Source organism: Protopterus annectens, chromosome 8.part1 (assembly GCF_019279795.1).
Source record: "Protopterus annectens isolate FY-2018-M chromosome 8.part1, PAN1.0, whole genome shotgun sequence".
Taxonomy (NCBI): Eukaryota; Metazoa; Chordata; order Ceratodontiformes; family Protopteridae; genus Protopterus; species Protopterus annectens.
Window position 1 is genome coordinate 418,683,513 of NC_056742.1, and position 24,040 is coordinate 418,707,552.

Sequence of the window (24,040 nt, forward strand, 5' to 3'; positions counted from 1 at the left end):
TATTCCTTACCAAAGGGATTCCCTGCCAAGTGTAGCCCAACATCCAGCCAGTATACCAAAGCCTTATGATTGTATAGACATTGTACATTATACATATGCTCCCTGCTCAATTCGCAGGGCATAGAGGTGACGTATGGACATACATACCTTAGAACTTCTTTGCCGCCAGTCTGAACACCATCATTAATCATCAGTCTGAATGTCCTTCTTTTGTGCTGGTTATCGAGCTGTGTTTCAGATAAGTGCTCCACTGGGTTTCGTATTTTCTTTTTCTCCTTTTGATTTCTGTGAGTTTACATGTCATGAAGTTTGGGATCTAGCTGTCCAGTATCAGGTGACTCTTCAGGCTGAATATATATCCCTTCAGAGCAAATATAGAGGCAGACTGTCTGAGCAGGTCGAAAACACAGGCTCAGAAATGGATGCTTCACAGAGATGTGTTTCCGTACATTTCACCAGCAGATGCTTTTTTTTGCCGACCCTTTAAACAGACAACTTCCTCCTTTTTACATCAGAGTCCCAAGTCCTCTGACTTGGAAGGTGAACGCCCTCTCGTTTTCTTGGAAGGGGATGTTTCTCTACATCTTCCCTCTCCTTCCTCCGATTCCAAAGATTCTGCTCAAGATAGAGCAGGTCCCCAGAAAAATCTTGTTGGTGACTCCCTTTTGGCCCAGAAAGCATTGGTTCCCCTTTCTTCTTCATCTAGCCAGGGGCGGTCAGCACAAGTTGCCTCACAGGGTAGACTTGCTCACACAGAACAAGGGGTCTCTGAGTCATCCTTACTTGTTAACTCATCAACTGACATTGTGGGTGATGGGTTTTGATCCCTTTTAGGCACCTTTTTTCTGAGGACATGCTTAGGGTTCTGCAGGAGGCAAGAAAACCCATTACCGGGAAATCCTGTATGTACAAATGGCAGAGATTTTCTGTTTGGTGCCTTGTTCGTAATCAGGATCCACATTCTGTGGAGATCCCTCTGGCTCTGTCTTGTTTGTGTGACTTGCTCTATGCTGGGTTTGCATATTCTGTTGAAGCTCACCTCTCAGCTATTTCCTGCTTTTCTGTCTTTAACTTATCTTCTGGCCTCTAAGTTTGAGGTCAAGCAGTTTTGTAAAGGCATCCTTCTTATTAGGCCCAGGAGCAGCCTTAGATCAACTGGTGCCCTAGGCTAAAGGGCTCCACAGTGCCCCCCCCCACCACACCACCTGGTGCCCCCATCCTGGTTTCCTTACACCAAGTAAATACTGGAAAAGTGCCCCTGCTAGAGCGGCACCCTAGGCAGCCGCCTAGTTGGCCTATGCCTAAGGCCGGCTATGATTAGGCCTCTTAGTAAGCCTATTCTAGCTTCCTGGGACCTTCATTTTGTACTTGAAAAATTGATTCAGGCTCCTTTTGAGCATGCCTTTTCAGCTTCCTTACAACATTATACTTTGAAGACCTCTTCTTTTGGCCCTTACTTCAGCTAAGAAAGTATCTGAACTCTAAGCTTTTATGGCTGTTCCTCCCTTTTTGTTTTTTTCATAGGGACAGGGTGTCTTTTCTTACTAATCCTTCTTTTATGCCCAAGGTGGTTAACAAATGGTTTCTTAATCCATCTACTAATTTTCCCTCCTTTTTTCTTTCTCCACAGTCTGTTAGTGAGAAAGCTCTTCAGATCTTGAATTTGCATAGACAGCTCACGTTATTTAGATAAGATTAAGGGCATTCATCTGAGCAACTTTTTGTTTCTTTCCATCCCAGATCTTTAGGTTTGACTGTTTCTAAGCAAAGCATATCCTTATCGATCTCTAAGCCCATTTCTTTTTGTTACTCCTTTCATGGAAAGTGTATTTCTTCCTCTGAGAATGCTCATTCTACCAGGGCTGTAGCTTCCTCTGGTGCCTTTTTCAAAATACTGGACACCAGTTCCATCCTTGAGACAGCTACTTAGACATCTGTCCACAGTTTCACTAAGCATTACAAATTGGATGTTGTTTCTAAAGCAAGAGCTGGCTTTGCCAGAGCTATCCTGAATGTTTTTTTAAACATCTTTATTGAATTATCACTTGTGGCATAGGCAAATTTACAAGACTGCGGTGGTGGTGCTGCGGTAGCGTTGTCACCTCACAATAAGACGTTGTCCTGTTCGATTCTCAGCTAGAGCGTCTTCTGTGTGGAGACATGCGTGAATGGGCGTACTTTCATTGAAGGTTGTGCGTCAGGGCCAGCAACTTGGCACATAAAAATCTACTGCCAATCATTAGTGGACCGGAGTTCCGCTGTGGCGACCCCTAACCAAGAATAGCCGAAAGACACAAACATAAAAGTGATCAAACTGTAAACATTATACTTCACATATATTGCTATATATTAAATAACCTAAGCAACATTACATAAATTATTGAATTCCTGCCCCTATTTTTTTAAATAAGAAACATCTTTGTTAAACCTTCACTTACGACATAGACAATCATTTATATGAATGAAAATAAACCACACCGACACAGTCCTAGTTGCAAGCATTTTATATCACATTCTGCGTGGGTTTCGTTAGGGCTCTTCTGGGCCTTCCTCCGCCCAAGTTTCCTGTTGAGCTTTTGTACTCTCCATTTAGGAAGGAATACTGCAACAGTGATTTGGAAGGACATAGTACCGTTGTACAAAATCATCACCTTAACAGTAGATGTCCTTCTCTTCACTGTTGCAGTATTCGCTCCTCCCCCCTCTGTTCTGTTTTTTTTTTTTTTTCTACTTCTGGAAGTACACGTTGCTTCTAATTCTTTGGACTGTTGTTCTTCCTGGGGCCTTTCAGTTATGAGGTATGTACATCCGTATGTAACCTTTATGCCCTACTCATTGAATGGGGAGCATACATGTGGTGTACAACATCTATAAAATCATAAGGCTTTGGTATACTGGTTAGACATTGGGCTACTTTTGGCAGGGAACACTGCAACAGTTAATAAAAGAGCATCTACTGTTGTGGTATGATTTTACACAATTGTACTTTCCAGGAGTAATTGGCTGTCATTAGATGCCCATGTCCATCAGGCTGGCCAGACAGATGACGGTAACCTTCCCATCCATGGTAGCAGATTCTTATTACATATTTTATTAGGGAAAAGAATTGGTTAATTAGACTGGACTGTGCTGGTAGCCCATAGATAATGAGTGGTTATAATTTGGGTAGTCCAATGTTAACAAATAGCAATACAGATCAGTGCACAAACGAGTTTCTTCTAGAGCAGCATGGGGCTGGGAATGATTTCACTGATAGTTATCGAAGTAAAACCGTGTCTTGAAGACATTTGCGTGAATACAGGACACTGCTGACTGCTGCTGCACAGAGAGCAGCTTTGCTCAAATGCAAGGCTTAAATGTAAGAAGGAATAAACAAGCATAAAGTTATGTACCAATCAGGAAAGCACACAGCCAGCAATCCGTAACTCAGATAGGTGTAGATCCGCACACTTCTGCCGCAAGAGTGCAGAAAAAAGCCCTCTTGATGTAAGATGGCTAGTATATAGCCCAAGTGTAAGAAACCACACAGTCTAGATAAAGCAGCCCCGAGTCTAGCAGATACAATGCAGCTAGGACCTTAAAGTAACAGTACAGTTCTTAAGTGCAGAAATGCAGTGAAAAATCAGCAGTAACACAGTAGTTAGAGAAAACACGGTCAGCAAAATGTAAAAAATGCTTAAATAATACTTATTTTCAGTTTTTCAGTAGTGGATGGCTTTGGAAATTAACAGAATCATTCAGTCACTCTTGGGCAGTCACCAAACAAAGAGCTGATTAAATGAGCAAATGCATTCATTGTGAAAATAACAACCAGATTACAACTTCGTTCTCATCTTTGATTGATTGTTATAAGTAAGGAATTTTTTTAAGTAGGCTGCCTCTAGAAACTAGTGTATTTTAGTGAACACTTAGGCCTTTAACAGTTCTGTACTATGCTATTTGGATTGGACTATTCACAAAACTGGAAATTCTGTCTTGTATTTTTTATAACCTGCAGTGCTTCTGCTTGTGTCTAAGTACTTAGATGCACTTATGAAATGGGCTTACGTAAACCACGTATCCTGATTAGTGGAGAAAAGCATGTAAAATATGTGTTTATCTAAAATTAGACTGTCTATAACATGGGGTGGCCACGGTGGTGCAGCGGTTAGCGTTGTCGCCTCACAGTAAGAGGTTCTCTGGTTTGATCCTCGGCTGGGGTGCCTTCTGTGTGGAGTCTGCATGTCCTCCCTGTGGTCGCGTGGGTTTCCTCCGGGTGCTCCGGTTTCCTCCCACATCCCAAAGTAGGTGGATTGGACACTCGGAATTGGCCCTAGGTGTGAGTGCATGTGTGTGCCTTCTGTGGAAGGTTGGGTGCCGGGCTGGCAACTCGACACCATAAAAAACTCCACTGCCAATTATGAGCAGACAGGTGATCCGCTGTGGCGAACCCTAACCGAGAAAAGCCAGAAGAAGAAGACTGTCTATAACATGACATAACAAAAACACAAAAAGAGGAAGCAGCGAGGACACAAAAAAACACTGTTTAATCCAAATGTTGTAAGCTCTTTCGTCAGTCGTAATACACCAACTTTTTCAGACAAACTTCAACTCTCAACATGCTACACCTTATATAATGCTGAATCACATAATTAACTAATTAAATACATGATTAATAGTTAAAAGTGTACCATCATATATATATATATATATATATATATATATATATAGTCTTGATTATTCATTCAGTATGAATTCAAGGTCAGTTTTTAATGGGCACAACAGGTTTAATAGGTTTTTATATATATAAAAAGTTTGGTTATATTTATCTAAATGGGCAAAATTTAAGATTATAGAATTCTTATGGTTATAATGTAAGTCGATTGACATTGTACCTAATCAATCAATTTTATTCCTTGGTTGACTGTGAAGCTTAGAAGTTTCAATACTTCTAATTTTAATGTTACTTTATTTTTTAACCCAAAGCATGTTAGGTTTATTGTATATATATATATATATATATATATATATATATATATATATATATAATGGTACACCTTTAACTATTAGATTTGAAGAAGTTGGTGTATTACGACTGACGAAAGCGCTTACAACATTTGGATTAAACAGTGTTTTTTGTGTCCTCGCTGCTTCCTCCTTTTGTGTATTTGCTAGTTTTCATCCTTGGAAGAGTTATAACATAACAAAAAACAAACAAAAAAGCTACCATTTTCCCTTAAAACTATAGTTTGGATGTCAGCAAGTTTTTCTTATTTTAGGAAGAGAATTTGGCATTTTTTTACTGCCTCAAATTCCCAGATAAGAAGTTCTGATTACCTTGTAGTACGTGCAGTGTTTTATGCTGCAATAAATAATATCTTCATTTGAGTGGAGGTTAAGCAGAAGAACTGGTTCAGATTTATTCTTGTTATTTAGAATTTAAACAACCTTTGGTAGTACTAACATTATGTAGTTTGCTGATGTTGTCTAGTTTCATTATTTAGTCGTGTTTTTTTTTATAATATCAGTGCCTGAATATAATGATACAATTTCAGTTTGCTTGGTGGTATGGTTGATTATTTAAACAAAGTAAGAAATATTTGTGAAGTAAATTCAAGAAATAACTTCATGGGGATTAGAAATTATTTATTTCTCATATGTGTATATATATATATATATATATATATATATATATAAAGAGAGAGAGAGAGATAGATATATGAGGATGGATTTGACTTAATGGTTAAGGGCTTTAACTCACAAATGCAAGGCATAGAGTTTGATTTTGGTCTCTTGTTATTGGCTGTTGTTATAATAGTATGTAAAGTGATAGCTTAGTATTATTTGTGAACCTATATGCATTTTGCTTACAGGAGTTGGGTACTGATGAATATTGACCAATTTCAGGCTCAACCCAGGTTTAATACAAAGCATTTCACAAAAAAGGCATAACTGTAAGTAATAACAGACTATCTACCCCCTTACCAGATACACACATACCGTAGTGCTTCTTGTCGAGTCAGTAGATTTTACAGTTTTATTTCGTTGTAAAGGAGAACACCCCCAGTTTTCCTATAAATGCAACCTGCCTCACATGGCATCATAAGTGGCAATGTATTGGTATAAGGGTGTCACATATCAGTAGCTCCCAACCCCATCACCTTTTATAGCAGTGTACATGCTAACTTTAGCCTCAAGAGGCACTGTGTAGCTTTTTGGGTAGATACCGTAATTACATTACCTTAGTTTCCCTGACAATGTAATATGTTGTATTGGAACTATAACATGTCAGTGCATAACATGATTTTGTTTATCCAAAATACTTTGTTACTCTCTGCAGAGCCTTGGTCAGTACCCTGCAATACATAATTTTGAGAGTATGGGCTTAAAAAAAATGGGCAGATGAAAGAATATGAGACACATCAAATAACATAATATAGATCCATTCTTGTACAGAATACATTGTAATTTCATGTATGTTGCAGCTGCAAATGAAATATGCTAAGCAAAGAACTCCAAAAAAGGTCACTTGCCCTTTAATGTTTGTGTAAGCCTTGCACCTGATCATCACATTTTGTTTTATTATTCATAATGACTATTCATTTCATTTTATTATTTAACTGAAGAAATTTTATGTAAGTTTAATGTTGTTTGCTTCTTTCTTTTTGATTAAGTAGTTGATATCATTGTAGGGGGATACAGTATGTTTCAGCCTGGAATGAGATGATTGACAGCCCAACAGGTTTTGCCAAGGGTCGCCTGCACTAATACTGGCTCAAACAGTTGCTGCCCAGTAGTTCTGTTTTTACGCAAAATCTACCTTCTGGGCCTTCTAATTTAACAAAAAAGGCATCCAGTACATTCCAGTGTGGACCACATCAGGGTTTCTCTGTTGAGTGCTAGACGTCTTAACATTAAATTACCTGATCTCAGTGCTTATCTGCCAGTAGAACACATCCATATCTGTGCTGTAGCAGAAACTTGATTTCATCGTAAAAACAGCAATCCCTCTGTACTGTGTTTCAGTGCCTATCATGTATACACAACTACCAGAAACTGCAGGGAAATCAGTATTTGTCAAGAGACCCAATGACCTTTAAACAGGTTTTCTGCTACCCACAGATAGGACTTACTGAACTTCATAGACCTTTGGTGCTGTGTCAGTGGTTCGGAATGTAGGTGCAACATCAGATGGTCGTGCCTGCCATTCCCACACTAGGTGCTTAACATAAGGGAGGGTGCTACAAGGTCCCATCTGCCTGAGTGTCAAATTTGCCCTAGTTAGTATGAATACACCTTTGGGTCTCTGCAGAAAAGAAGCTGGTATTCTGATGGTACTAACCCAGCCAACAAACAAAATATGCATGCATGCATGCATAAGTAAACAGCCTTAAACATGCAAATTATCAGTTCTTAGCCTGCCATAGGTCACGCTACATGTTACTGGGGGACCATGAAAGATTTCTAAATGTGCTTAGTGAACTGCCCATAACTTAAAATTACTTTGTGATGGATGATTTCAACTGTCCATCAATTTCACTGAAGCACCTGTAATACAAAAGTTGGTATGCCCAAAGATTACTAGACTTTATCCAAATAGTTGCACCCACTGGGTGAGGGGCAAGTTGTTCTTTACCTCATCCTGCTAGCATTGTACCTACTTACACTGTTCCTGCAGTATCCCCATCTCTAGTCATAGTCTATCACAAATCAGTCATCTTCTCCCTTAGGACATCTGTATCCATCACAGTGAAATTATCTGAATTCAAGGACTTAAAAAAGCAAATCTAGTAAAATTAAATGATGAGCTCTCAGAATTCAGCTGTAAGATTTTCATCTCCCATGTAGCCTCAGCCAATTGTTATGTCAGTTTATTTTACTCCCATCTAACAAGTAATCTAAACAAAGCAGTCCCAATCCGAATCAGATATATTAGGGAGAATATAAAAATTAACCATCTTGGTGGAATAGCAATGTATATATAGTAAAAGAGAAAAGCTAATTTTAGCCTAAAATAAATCAAAATCTACCCACATTAAAAACAAAAAATTCAGCAAAAAATCTGAAAGTTGCTATAAGGAAATTATAGTGGGTCATGAATTAAAATTAAGGCCTAAAGCCAAGGATAATCAAAAACAGGTCTACTCTCACTCAGTCCATCCACCTCTCTTGGATGCCCTTGTTTCCTCTTGCCTTCTTCCTGTCTGTCCCAGCACTGTGAATTAATTCATAGTGGTATTACCAACTCCGATCCTAAAGATATTGCCAGTGTACATGCAGGTAATCTTAATGCAGACTTCACCCTAATCATTGAAGCTGCACATATTCCTGAGTCCATCCCTCCCTACTGTAAGATTGCTGTAGAGAATGTCCTAACTGCACTAAATAAAACTAAAAATACTACCTCTGTAGGCCTTGACAGTACACCTGATTACTTAACAACACCAAACATGCTCTCTGAACCTCTGCTAAATGTTCAATGTAAGCATGGCTACAGGGTATGTTCCTGAGATATGGAAAATGGTTATCATTGTGTAACATCCTAAAGGGCCCCCACCTCTGTTGTTTGATGACCGTAGACCCATTAGCCTAGCAAACTGAATTTATAATGCCATAAGCTTTGGAACTTGTTATATCTGATTTCATAACCTCTAGTAGAAAAAAAGTCATTGTGCTCTCGACTGGCAACAAAATAATTTTATTAAAGAGAGATCATGTCTGCGTAATTTAGCAAACTCTGAGAAAGTCACTGAAGTTGTAGATAGCAGCCATGCATTTCATAGTGTACCTGGATCTGAGATAGCAGCCATGCATTTCATAGTGTACCTGGATATGACCAAAGTCTTTGACACTATTTCCCATACTGGTATTTTAAACAAACTTAAAGACCTAAATTTAGACCCTTATATTCCCAATGTAAGTGGGTGTGGATCAGTGTTTGGCTTTGAGCCCACTGCTGTTCATTCTGGTGATGTAGTACATTAACAAACAAGTCAGAGAGGACAGATCAACAAAGCTGATATGCATACACAATGTGGCATTGCAGACAGACTCTGAGCAAGAACTTCAGCAAAGGATAGGGGAATGGAACGCAAAGCTGAAAGCACATGGGATGAAACTGAGTACAGATAAGACAGTTGTAATGGCAGCAAATAGTGTAGTTCAAAAGAAGCTGAGAATTGAGATAAAGCAGAAAATAGTGGAACAGGTTAACGTCTTCAAGTATCTGGGAAAGGTGGTTGAGAAGGGAAGCCTGAATGAGGAGGTCAAAGCTAGAATCAGAGGGGCTGCAGCCAACTGGCACAGAGTGTGAGGTGTAGTCTATGACAGAAGAATTCCAAAGAAGCTGAAACGTAAGGTGTACAAAACAGTGATGTGACCAGTACTACTGTATGGCATGGAAACCTGGGCACTAAAGGCACAGCAGATAAGGAAGCTAGAGGTGATGGAAATGAAGTGCCTGAGGTGGGTGGTAGGGTGCACACTGTGGGATGCACGAAGAAATGAGGACATAAGAGCAGAAGCCAAAGTAGCTCTAATTGCAGAAAAGGTCAAAGAGAACAAATTGTGATGGTGTGGGTACATGTGCAAAAAACAATCTTTTGAGAAGATTTGGGACAGACAGGAGGAAGGCAAGAGGAAACAAGGGTGTGCAGCATAGAGGTGGATGGAATGAGTGGGAGAAGACCTGTGACAGTCAGACATAAATGCCAAAGAAGATACGAGAGTGGCATTGAGTAGTGTGATGACGACAGTTCACACGACACCCTGACCTCATGTAGAAAATGTGGAAAAATGGGGTTGATGATGATGATGATGGTGATGGTGATGATGATGATGATGGTGATGATGATGATGGTGATGATGATGATGGGTAGCACACTGGAGAGCAAATAGGACCCACATGGTTAGAGTGGCAGTTGCCACCTCATAAGGTACATAACTGAATTTTGGCATTCCCCAGAGCTCAGTACTGGGATCCCTTCTCTATGGCACTCTTGGCTATCCAAGCCACTAACCAAGACATCTGACTGACTAAATATGTTGACGACTGCCAGCCGGATGTTGTTCACCTATCATCTAATACTTTGCTACTCCAGTAAGGAAGAAACCACACAAATCAATGGTGTATTACAAATGTAGAATTATCAACTTTGGTAAACAAATCTTGACAGCAGCTTACAATATAAACAGCATTCCATAGTCATCAGGGATGTTAGCACCTTCGTAGGCAATGTCCTAACCTTTGACCACCATGCTGTAACAGTATAAAGGAAATCCTCCTGTCGACCGAATTCATAAATGAGGGTATCTTATTCAGGTTGAAAGATGTTCTCATTCCTTTCCAATACCCTGATCAGACCACTTACAGAATATAATGCCCATTTTAGTATGTATCTTTCCAAACATACCACACAGCTAAAAAACTCCAGAGGTTCTTAAATAAATAATAATTAAAAAAAAAAGTTCACTAACCTGAAGGCTCTTGGCTGCCAAGACAATTCTGAAGCTGTACTCCCATACTCTTTTTATATAAACTCTTATGCAGTTAATATGAGTAGGAATCCTTGTTTTTAAGGACCCAGCCCTCCTTGAATTCCTACACCGCCACAAACATTTGAACTAAATATTTGAAACTCCATCAACAAATAAATAAGATACATTAGATAAAAACATATTCTTCCATTGCCTGTAAAACAGTGTGATACCCTTTTTCCTTTAAGACAAACCTTGGCAATTGGATGGGCAACCATACATTCATGCTGGACTTGACTAGTTTTGTCCTCCTGGAGGAAGGTGGTTCCCTGTGAGGATAGATGGGTACTGGCAAGGGGATTTGGGTCCCTGGATTGACTCTGCCCTATATACTCCATGACTATAGTTGCAGTTATTTTGGAAATTTGTTTAGATCTATTACTGCGGAGCAAATGTGGGAAAAGAGTAAGACTGACAATCTGTTTTGTAGACATGTGGCATTGTGCTGCCACTCTTAACATAAATGTTTTTACATTATATTAAGAGTATTCTTAGCCCCAAATCAAATTAGTTTCATTGTTTTCCTCAAGGAATATTTCTTTGACTCAGAAAAATGTTTCTACCATGAACTTTTAAAAGCAGATTTGTTGGCAATTTTATGCATCCTTCATTTTGTACCTGTTGGCTTTACACACCTAATTTGATCGCACTGTTTTGCTTTGCCTGCCTGAGGTTTTATTCATGTTCCATCATATGATCTGCTAATAATTTAGCTACCACATACTTAGAAGCCATCCTACTCCTTCCACCCTACCATATAGCTGTCCATTACTTAAAACAAAAATACTAATCATCTTAGGATGTCTCCTCCTCACCCTCACACTTCTAACCAACATCACATCCATTCATCCTACCACCTCACTACAAAACACAGTGTACCATACAACACACACCTACAGTACAACAAACACACACATATACTTCCCTATTAGTGCTACACTGTTTAAAGACAGCTCAATGGTACACATATATAAGTTCCAGTTAATAACCTTTACTACAAAACTATCAGATATATCCTACATAAAAATAACACACAGAATAAAACACATATTATTTATTACAAGAAGACTTGTCATATCAGGAGACATACATCCAAACCCAGGACCAAGCAATACCTTACTCCCACCCAAGCAAAGATCAGACTTATTAATTCTTAACATCAATACCAGGAGTATAATTAACAAACTTACTGACATACATGCATTTATAACCCACTACTCCCCAGACATAATAACCATTACTGAGACCTGGCTAAAACCTAACATCCAAAGCGAAGAAATTCTCCCACCAGGGTGTAACATATTAAGACAGGATAGAACAGGCAGGAAGGGAGGTGGAGTTGCCATTCTCTTTAAAACACACTCAACATAAAACCCCTAGAAACCCCTATGCCTACATTTCAAAATGCCGAAACTGTAAGCTCAACTCTATTCATAAATGACACCAAATAAAATCAGTATTATCTGCTGTTACATCCCCTCAGGTAACAACTCTCCCACCATTGAAGAAATCTTACAATGGATCTCAGATAATCTTCCCCATGAAACCATTCTTATAGTTGACCTAAACATGGACTAGTTAGCTTCTAACTCCAACATCCCCACTAACCATATCAATCGCTATGGCTTTACCCAACTCATTCAAGAACTCACTAGAGTAGATAAAAAAAATCCCACAAACAATCAATCTTAGATTGGACACTAGTTAATTGCCCCAAGCAAAACGTTCATACCAGATGTCTACCAGGCAGCCTAAGTGATCATCTCCCCACATTCCTTCTACGTAAATGCACCAACCTTTCCAACCCCATAATTTTTAGACAATTCAGAGACAACAGTAAACTAAATGTACAGGATCTTAATCATATCCTAAGGCAATGTAAATGGGACCCACTACTAACACTAAGTTTAGACCAAGCCGTCGACAACTTTAACAGTACTTTCACTAACGCCCTCCATTCAGTAGCACCCATTAGAAGAATCAGAATCAAGGCAAACTATGCACCATGGCTAAGCAGGGACACAAGAGCCCTTCTAAAAGCTAGAGATAAGTCTTGGAAAGCCTGGAAGAGAGATAACACAAACTTATCTAAACAAAACTACCAGAGACTAAGAAATCAAGCAAAGAGACAAACCAAACTTGATAAACAAAACTATTTCCTTAACGTCTAAAACAGACACACGAGACCCCCAAAAGTTCTGGCATGCCATCAACTCCCTACTAAACCCAGGTAAAACAATCACTCCAGCTCCCACCACCAACTATAATACTAAAGATATTGCCTCCCAATTTAAACAGCACTTCCCTGAAACCATCCTGTCTTTATCTTCTCAGCTATCCCAAAATAACCATTCATGCACCCCAAACAAACCCCTGGATAATATCCTCTTTACTCTCTCACCTGTCCCTACCACTGCAATTAAAAAAATCCTCCAAAAACTTAAAGCTACCACCCTTGCTGCTGACAACTTACCAGCCAATTTCTTAAAAATAGCTGCTGACTCCTTATCTTCTCGTGTTTCCATCCTTACTAACTACTCCATACAGGAAACTGTATCCCTCAGCTATGGAAAGTATCGTACATTATCCCTCTTCACAAAGGCGAAATCTCTTACAAATTTTCTAACTACCATCCCATAACTATCCTACCCCCCCTTATCAAAAATACTTGAGAGGTGTATTCACTCTCAAATTATGCAGTTCCTGAATTCTAACAATCTCCTGTCATCTACACAACACGGCTTCCGGCAACACCACAGCACAACAACCGCTCTCCTCTCTTTTACAAAAACAGTTAACCTACACAGAAACGACAACAACATTGTATCAGCAATATTTTTAGACCTATCCAAGGCATTTGACATGGTATCACATACCATACTACTGGACTCCATGACCTCTCTATCCTTCGCCCTTTTCACTACAGCCTGGTTTAAAAGCTATCTCTCAGACAGACGGCAATATGTCCAGTGGCAAGGTGAATTATCTCCCCTACTTCCAACCACTATAGGTATCCCACAGTGTTCAATATTGGGCCCTCTACTCTTCTCCATATTTACTTACAACCTTCATACCTCCACCCAACATGCCACACTTGTACAGTAGGCAGATGACTCAACTCTCATCTGCTCCACACCATCACTCACTACCCTACAACAACTTACTCAGGAATCCTTTACCTCAGTGGAAAGTTGGATTGCCCATATCCAACCCATCCTCAACCCCAACAAGACTAAATTACTCATATTTGCTCCCAACAAAACTAAATCTACCCATCTACCTTTTACAATCACATCCAAAAATGGTACTAACATCTCCCCCACTGACCACACCAAACTCACTGGCGTAGAAATTGACAAAAAACTACTGTTTGATGTCCATATTTAACAAACAATCAAAAAGGTCCACAAAAAATGGGAACATTATATAGACATAGAAAACTTCTATCTGATCAAGCACGAATTGCACTAGCCCAAACACACCTACTGTCCACCTTTATGTACGCCGCACCAATCCTTACCCAGACAAGAAAACAGGACCTTGACGGACTGGAGTCATTCTACAATAAAATTGCCAGATTTGCTAATAACTCCACCTTCAAAACCCACCACTGTCGGGCTCTACGAGAACTTAAATGGCTAGAACTTCCTCAACTACTCCACTATCACCAATTAATACTTGCCTACAATATTGTGAAATATCCTAAAAAAAAAAAAAATCACTAAACCAACTTCTAACCCAGTACGTATCAAATCGCCCCCTCCGCTCTTCTGACATAGCTCTCCTCTGTATCTCTAAGGCCAACAACTCTGAAGGAGAAGCTCTGTTCTCCCTCAACATAGCTAGAAACTGGAACAACCTTCCCCCCATTCTGACCTCTGTTCCTACAACTACACAGTTCAAAAAATCTCTCAAAGCACACCTAATGAATTCATGGCTATGTCCATGCATCGCATAAATCTCTATCTCTTCACAGCAAACAACTAGCTACACTGTTATATTTCTGTTAATCTGCTACAGACTCAGGAATCCCTACTGCAAACCTCAAAATGTAATTTTCTCAATGTTTTAATCATGACTTGCTGTTTCTGTATTAATGTGCATTACGGATGTTTATATATGGACCTTGTATTTTCATGTGCTAAACTATACTGTTACTTGCTGTGGAGCTTTTCTCCCTGGGCCTCCGCTGTAAATGGACCTATGTCCAGTCGGATCATGTCATCAAAGGGACAACATAAATTGCATTAATATTGAAGGTTTTTATTTAGAAGTTTATGGAATGTATTCTGATGTACTTTGGTGTGTGTGTTTGGGGGGGGGGGGGGTTGGCTGTACCATATGACTTTTAACATTTTGTACTTAAATTAAATTAAATGTTTTTAATTTGTAAGCACTGAGGAAGGGGAAACCCGAAAGCTTTGCTGATTATCGTTTTAATAAAAGGTTGAATGTCACGGTGCTCTTTTTCTGTTTTGCTTGTATTGGATTTTACAGAAGCACAGTTTACAGCAGTGGTATTCTTTGTTTTTGCTCCAGTCGGATCATCCCAGTTAACAAATATAAAATAAAAATAAATAACATAAAATAAATTTCTCAGCTGAAAATTACGTAGTTGTTTTTTCCTTCATTTTTATTGACAAAAAACAATAAATGCAATAATGAAACTAATTGTGAATTAGACTAGGCGGCACCATGTTGTAGAGGGATAAGGCCCTAATTATGACCCAGCTGACCAAGGTTCAATCAGTGATTTGGCGGTCTGTGCTGCTGGCAAGGGAGGATGGCCATGCCTGTTCTGGGAGTGGAGGACAGAGGGGCTTGTGCATGAAATGCGCACAGCACCTGGCAGAAACCAAAAAAATGTTTCCAGTTTTAGACTTGCTGATGTCAGCTCCTTGTAGAAGTGAGGAGCAGATTGGCATGACTTACTCATTGCACAGACCATCCACTTGGTTTATCCAGATCACAGGATCACAAATGGGGGGTAGGAAAACCCTCCAGACAGCAGTATGACAGAGATCTGGGACACCTTTATCTTCCCTTTATTTCCTACCCTTATCAAAGTAAGTTCAGGGGAGGCCAGGAGGGGTTGGTAGGTAAACCTGGTGATCCAAGAAAAGTACCAGTGTTCCCTGATGATCAGCTATAGGGGACAGAGCTGAAACAATTTGTAAAATAACAGACTGAAAAAATGTGGTATGCAATATAAGTAAAACCTTCAGGAGCATTCTTGTATATTAGTTAGCAAACCGAGCATAAACATTCTTACTTCATCAGTTTTCATATGGTGAATGAATATAGGGGTCTATGTTAAATGTTCGAACATCCAAAATGTCAAACATTACATGGTCGAGACCAGATGTTCGACTTTGGATGTACGAACATAAAAAAAAAAATGAAAACACAGAAAAAAAACACTTTAGCAGTGTAGGCAGGGGGGCAAGCACCCCTGTGCCCCTCACACCCCCCTACTTAAATATACCAACTCCGAGACCGCACTTCAGTGCAGAAAAGGGAAATTCTCCCTATCTGCACCGTATGGTGCCATTGAAAGTCTGTCTTTGAGCACTCAAAATTTTGAACGTTTGGTCTCGACCATGTAACGTTTGAAATTTTGAGCGTTTGAAGATTTGACAGGTACCCGAATATAGGTGAGTCTGTTTTACACTGAAAGAAGACAGAAAGAGGCATATTGAAAGAAATGGCTGCTGACTTAACGTAATGAAACTGAAAGTATGCAAATAATTTTGATTCCTTCTGGTAATGATTCTTTATTTAAAATCAAAACTTTTGATGTCATTACCTGCATTGTTTGTCATTCATATAATCTCTAATCAATAAAGAAACAAGCTAGCAAGTACGACTGGTGCACGGCAACCAAGCTAGTGTGAACAATATTGAGAAAAAAGCCAGCACCTCGAGTGGTTCCAATGCTTGTATTTTATTATACAGAAACTAGACCGGTTTCAGCTATTCAAGCTTTCATCAGTAGTTAGAAAACACAAAATAAGAGCTGCTCCTTATATACCTTGTAAGAGAGCTATGACATCACTTCCTGTCTAGGAAGAAAAAATCATTAATTGTGTTACAAATAATAATGAAAAATAAAACATATATTAGTGGCATACAATATGCAAAAATTGTTGTTGTCCATCTGAGGCTGTACCAAACCATCAATAATATCAATAGTAGAAAAATAAGATAAAATGTTACCTTGATGTTGTAAAGTGGATGAGTGCTGTATGAAGATAAAAATGGTTAGCATAATAATACATAGTTATTGATAGTGATATCCATAATAAATGTTGGGTCACACTATGAACAGATGTCTTGTTCAATAAGAAAAAACTGAGAATTGTGGGTATAAGAAAAATTTGTGAAAAATTCACATTTTGTCATTAAGCCCTGGTGGGAACAGCCCACCCAATTTAACTATCCATCTTTTCTCTTTATTGTTAAGAATCTCATGCCATCCTGTTTTAAATGCCCTATTACCAATGATGTTATCAATGATGCAAAAAGAAAATTTGGCCGTAGGATGCTTGAGAGTGTGTCTGTATAATGCATTTGTTGATCTGCAATTCCTGATATCTCCCAAATGTTCTGATATCCTGATACGGAATTGTCTGGATGTTTGACCTACATAGAATGCCTGGCACGTGCATGTAGCTAGATAAATGATCCAGTCAGAACTGCAGTTCCCAAAGATTTTCATATCATGTACCTGGCCAGTATTCTTGCTTGTGAAGCTTTTGGTTTTGAATATATATCCACAAAAGCTGCAGTGGCCACAGGGATATGTGCCCACTAATTTGTCCCCTGTTAAAGTTCTCATCAGGGTTGTCATGCATGATACTCCTTTTATAATGAGAAAAATGGGAACCTAATGTTTTGCCCTTCCTATAAGAGAAATAACAACGTTCTCCTAAATAGCCCTCCAAAAGAGGGTGGGATGTAAGTATATTCCAATGTGTATTGATAATATTGATACGATTGTGACTGTTTCTTCCATATGTGGTGATAAATCTACATATGTCTGTATTATTGGATCTGACTTTTTTCTTGTAAACTAGTAGTGAGTCCCTGGGTTGCGTTTTGCTCCATTGTACAGCAGAACTGATGGTATCCCTATGGTATCCTCTAGCCAAAAATCTGCTAGTCAGTTCCTCGTGATGTATATTTAAATCCTGTTCAGTAGAACATATTCTTTTAATTCTCAGAAACTGAGATTTTGGAATGTTCTTGATAATGTGTTTCGGATGGAGACTGTTGGCATGTAGTAATGTATTATATTGGGGAAACTTGCGATGAACAGATGTTTTGAGTGTATGATCCGGTTGTCGTTGTAAATGGACATCCAGAAAATGAATTTCATTCAAATTGTATTCCACAGTGAATTCAGTCCCCCACATATTTCCATTGAGATGTTCCATGAATTCTTGGAGATAGTCCGGACCTCCTTTCCATACAAGCCAACAGTCATCCAAGTATCTCCTCCAGATGTCAATTTCAGGTAGATACACATTATGCAATTCATCATAGATTATATGTTCTTCAATGTACCCCATATACAAATCTGCATAAATAGGTGCAAAGGATTTCATGGCCGTACCTTGTATCTGCCAGTAACAGTCTTGTTGAAAATAAAATACATTTTTAGTTAGGACATGTTCAGCCATGCATACAAGTAAGGTGTTCATTCCAGGGGGATAGATATTGGCTTTGTTCAACCAAAAATCCAGGGCCATCAGTCCTGCCCAGTGTGGAATGCTAGTATACAATGATTTAACATCCAAGGTGCATAATAGCCAACCAGGTTCAAGTTGTGATTCAGAAACAATTTGTAAGAATTCCGTTGTATCCTGAATTCTGGCTCTGATACATGATAATAATGGTTTCAGTTTTTCAGTCAGAAACATAGACAAGGGTTCTGTCAGGGATCCAATGCCAGATAGCAGAGCAACTTCAAAATAGTCAATGATGTGATTTCCACAACAATTGGGATACTGGTGTTGTTTGGAGTGTGTCCATCAGGATAATATTATAAACCCTGACCATGTGTAACCTGCTTGATATAGTTGTACCTAGGTTGGTGGTTGTTGGTATGTTAATATATAATGTATATATGCACAAAGAACAAAAACAAAAATGTACAATCAAAACTGCATCAATATATGGTATTGTTCAGAACAAGCTTGATCTGAGCATAAAGAGAAATAATAAGCTCACTTGTAGTTGTAACACTGAAATATTAGGAAACCTTAATATTTATAAATAATTCAGAAAGGATGTTATAGTCAGTGTGGTCTGAAAATAATATGGTCAGAAGTTAATACACAATCCTGAGATTATTCCATACAGAGGAAAAAATGCCCAACATCATATGTTTGCATTCGATCCCACAGTATAGTTATATATGGTAATCTAAGGAAAATAATGACCAGATGCCATGCCACATTGTAATTAAGTAAAAAAGTAAAAATGCGCCCCAACCATGGTGTGTAACCTGAATACAATTAAAGGAATCCACCATTTATGTATATATATCACTCTGCATTAATCCTAATGAATTCTTATAAATGGCCAAAAAAATGTAATCATATAGAAGTTTGGTTAAAGCCAAGGCTATGGTTCCCATAAAAAATCACTTCACATGACATAGAAAAATAGCCTTACATATGTAAGTAATCTTACAAAAGCACTTCAAAAGACATAATGCCCACTTTGAATTGGAAACTATGATAAATGGTATTCCTGTAAGTCCAACATTCCTGACATGAGCCAACAAAATGGAAAAATAATATGTCCAATCATGTAAATGTTGTATAAATAAGAGTTATTCTGGCATAGTAATGCCCGCAAAATCCAACCGCTGGAGAGGTCAAAATTGCGACCCAATCTGTCCCAAAGTAGTTGTAAACTAAGGGTTCAAACAGTTCTCTGAAAGGTTCAGACACAAGCAATCCCTTGTAATTCTTCCGAAATAATAAGCTAAATCAAGCCCTTCACAAAAAATGTGTCATAGAAAAAACGCTATTCATAGTAAGAGAAAAGAGTATGGTATACATAGGCCCAAAATGCATACACGTATGAAATCGGAAAAAAAGTGGATATCAAGCGATAACCAAATGGTCTGTTAAGGTAAAACAAAAAACAGACTGTTCAGGTCCCACCAGGCTTAATAGACCTTTTAATGCTAGCCCCAAAAATCTGCGGAAACGCAAGCAACCTCCATCCCCCAACACAACCCAAATGACACAAAGCCCACAGACTCAGTGTGCCACTCAACCGCAGCCAATAAGGCAAAACAACGTACCCAACACACTAGTCATAGGTGACTCTATAGTCAGGCACACTGATGTCCCACTCACCAGGCTAAACAAGGAGAAGGTTACTATCAGCTGCCTGTCAGGTGCCAGGATCCACCCCATAATCCACGCACTCAGGTCACTCCACAACAAGTACAAATATGACTCTGTCATTGTCCATGTTGGTGTGAATGACCTGAGACGTACCTCCCTGGACTACATGAAAAGAGAAATGGAAGAGCTCTCCGATCTTGTAGCTCAGGTAGGTATGAGCCTAGCCCTGAGTAGCATTCTGCCATTGCCCAGAATGATACCGCAGTACAAGGACAAAATGATTGACTTCAACAATTGGCTAAGCTTCTGGTGTCATTCTAAGGGGATCCAGTATCTGTCTGCTTGGGATGACATGGTCGACAGACCACAATGCTTTGCCACAGATGGCCTGCAACTGTCGCCCCTGGGATTCCGGATACTGGCTAAGGCTCTTGCTGCCCCTATAGTGCCTTTTTTAGGCAGGGTTCAAATAACAAATTCACCACCATAACAGGAACAGGCAAGCAAAAACTGAGGGTAATGCTACTCAATGCTAGAAGTCTAAATCTCAAAATGCACTCACTTGAGGCACTCCTTAAAATGGAGAACATTGATATCTGTGCAGTGACTGAGACCTGGTTCAAGGCTCCAGAGAGCACCCCTGCACTAGCAGGCTATAACTCATACCACACTTTTCGGCCATGTAACCTGGACCGAAACACCAAAGGCAAATATGCGTCCATATTTATTAAGGATATCCACACCTCCAGGCTAGTTGCTCAGCATAATGCATCCGAGGTTATCCAAGTGCAACTAACTCTGGGCAAAACTGCAATCCAAATTGTAGCTTGCTACAGATCCCCCACCATGCCCCAGGATTCCCACTCCTCTTTTCTTGATGTACTAGAAAATAGTAGGGTTCAACCAAACACCCTAATAATGGGAGACTTCAACTACCCCACCATTAACTGGGAAAACTACTCGTGTACCAACTTCTTAGCTCAATGCTTTCTGGAATTCATAAACTCCAAATACCCTAGATCAACTTATCCACACCCCCACCAGGGGCAACAATATCCTAGACGTAGTCATTACCAACATGAGTGACCTTTGTTCCACACCTGAAGTCAACTCCTCATTAGTCCGATCAGACCATAAGCTTATCACCCTTGATATCCACATCCCGCCCCCACCCCCCATTAAGGAAACCACAGTAAAAAATTTCTCCAAAGCCAACTTCATGCTTCTTAAGACAGAAGTGGTGAACTTCATGACACCCATGCAGATGGGCAATACAGTTACAACTGCTGAATCCTACACAAATGCACTGTATAAGCACTTACACGAGTGCATGGATCGTGCTATCCCAAACAGAACCAAGATGCTATCCTCCAAAAAAAGGAAGCCAATCTGGTGGTCCCCTGCCATAAACAAACTGTACAACAGAAGGAAGAAACTGTTACAAAAGAGAGTAAAATCCCATGAGTGGAGGAGCTCCCTGGTCAGCCTCAGTAAGAAGCTGAGATCCCTTATAAGATCCTCCAAAGCTAGCTACGAAAACAAAATTGCCACTAAATCCAAGGACAACCACAAAGCATTATATAGCTATGTCAAGAATCTAGATGGCAACACCCAGATCTGCTCTGAGTTACAGCACAAAGGCATGAAAATTACAGAACCAACTGATATTGCCAACATCCTGGCAGATTGGTTCAGTGCTAACTTTACCCCCCTCTCACCCCCTAAAGGGCCCATATCTATTCAGGAAGAATACAGAGTCTCTGTAATCACAATTATGCAGGTAAAAGCTGCAATCTGTAAAGCCAAAAACACAGCATCCATGGGACTGGACAACATCCCAGGCTGCATTTTAGACGAACTTCAGAACAAACTGGCTCCCCACTTAAGCACCATGCTCAATAATAGCCTCGCATCAGGCTTTGTGCCCAATGAATGGCGCACAGCAACAGTTAACACACTCCACAAAAGGGGAGCTACCACTAATCCTGGGAACTATCGACCTATTAGTTTGACGAGCCTGGTCTGCAAGGCCATAGAACATATCATCATGAAACTCATAAACAAAGACATTGGTAACCTCCAAACTGTGGATCCCACCCAGTTCGGGTTTGTAAAAGGCAAATCATGCCTCCTGAACCTGATCGACTTCTTTAAGGCAGTCACCAAAGCCGTGGATGAGGGTAAGGTAGTTCACACAGCCTATCTTGACCTCACCAAGGCTTTCGACACCATCCCCCATTCTGGAATTATAGCTAAACTCACTAAACTAGGTATAAATCCCTACATCTCAAGATGGGTTGCCAACCGGCTCTCTGACAGAACCCACACTGTAAAAGGTGCAGACTCCGAATCTGACCTCAAAGCAGTGACAAGTGGAGTACCACATGGTTTTGTCCTGCGACCTCTTCTGTTTGGTATCTACTTCTCTGAAGTACAGGCTACACAGAAGGCTTCTGGCTAATAAAGTTCGCAGATGACTGCAAACTAGGAGCCATAGTCAAGTCCCCAAATGATGTGGACATCCTACAGAAGGGCCTCACTGAGACAGATGCCTGGTGTCAAAGCCATGGCCTCAAGCTCAATGCCAAAATGTGCAGTGTCGTCCCCTTTGGTAAAAACTCTGTACCCATGAACTACCACATAGGCAGCAATCTACTTAACACCGAATGCGTGATAACAGACCTTGGGACCCAGGTGGACAGTAGTCTCTCCTTTGGTAGTCACATCACCACAGTAGTCAGGAAGTCCTTCTACGTTACACACCTCATCATAAAAGGGTTCTCATCCAGGAAAAAAGAGGTCATTGTCCCCCTCTACTCATCACTCACTAGACCCATTATACAGTACAATGCACCTTTTGGAATGTACCTCACAAGACATCTGCAGCAGCTGGAAAGGCCACAGAAGTACCTCAAAAGAGGATTACTGGCCTCAAACAAATGCCCTACACTGACCGCCTCAAAAAACTCCAGCTTTACTCTGTAGCATTTCGCCTACTCCGAGGTGATCTCTGCCTAACATATAAAGCTATGTCAAACCCAGAGCTGTTGGACATGCTACACCTAAGGAAATCCCAATCCCTCCGAGCTACACGCTCTATGGACCAAACCTTGTCACCACAATAAACAGGACACGTTGGAGGGATAGATTCCTATCCCAGAGACTTCCTATACTCTGGAACAAGCTACCCATCTATTTCAAGCAAAGTTCTTCAGTAGCACTCTTCAAGAAAAATCTTGATGAGTGGATGGGAAATAGGAAATACACCCCGGGGATCACTTCTATGTCTCTGCTGGACAGTGGCACAGGAAAATAACTTTCTTGGGTGCTGTAAACTATGGAACCTTGCTGGCTAGGCTTACATAGGCCCTTGGGCCGATAGCCTAGCACCTACCTATGAACCTATGAACCTATATGTAGCCATGGATCTACTTCATAAAATCATAATCCTATATGATCGAACATCACAACTTCAAGACCAGAAGGACAAAACATCATATAACAAATGTTTAAAACAATGAGTTCAAAAACATCAAAAACCGGGAAACAACCGAAATGCACCATTTCTACCTTCATTCACTTTTGCAGGGGGGATATGCCCTCCTTCATCCCCTCACACCCCTTGCAAATTAAATATACCAACTCCAAGAGTGCATTACTTTGAAGAAAACAAAACAGTCTACTAATCGCTAAACAATTGTCTACACATTTCAACCCTATGTCACATAGCACAGTACCGGCTATACCTTCCCACTTCACCAAAATCTCTCTTGTCATTATAACTAATAACTGTTTTGATTAGTAAAGACCATCTACACATACAATAACACCTATACCACTACACTACCACTACATTTCTACTTACAAAATCAAAATACTTTAAAGCTGCATTCGAAATTAACAAATACATAGCAATTCATAAAAATTATTTTGCTTTTTCAAATTTAGACTTACACAGACCTCCAAATAAAAAAAAAAATTCATTGTCAACTCTGCCATAGTTTCATACATTCTCACTACAAAACTTTAAAGTTACAGCACACCACTAACTCACTTACACTTTAAAGTTTGTATTACACTTCAATATCCCGGCATACGATCTTCTGACCTTTCGATTATTTGATTATTTGACCATTTGGTCTCGACGTTGTGGTGTTCAA

The 24,040-nt window shown here is 39.7% G+C and overlaps 1 protein-coding gene across 2 annotated transcripts in view; it reads left to right on the forward strand.

The window, feature by feature from the left end:
• The window catches only part of NOD2 (nucleotide binding oligomerization domain containing 2), a 1,141,123-nt gene that overhangs the window by 443,709 nt on the left and 673,374 nt on the right, over positions 1-24,040 (forward strand). The window lies entirely within an intron of this gene.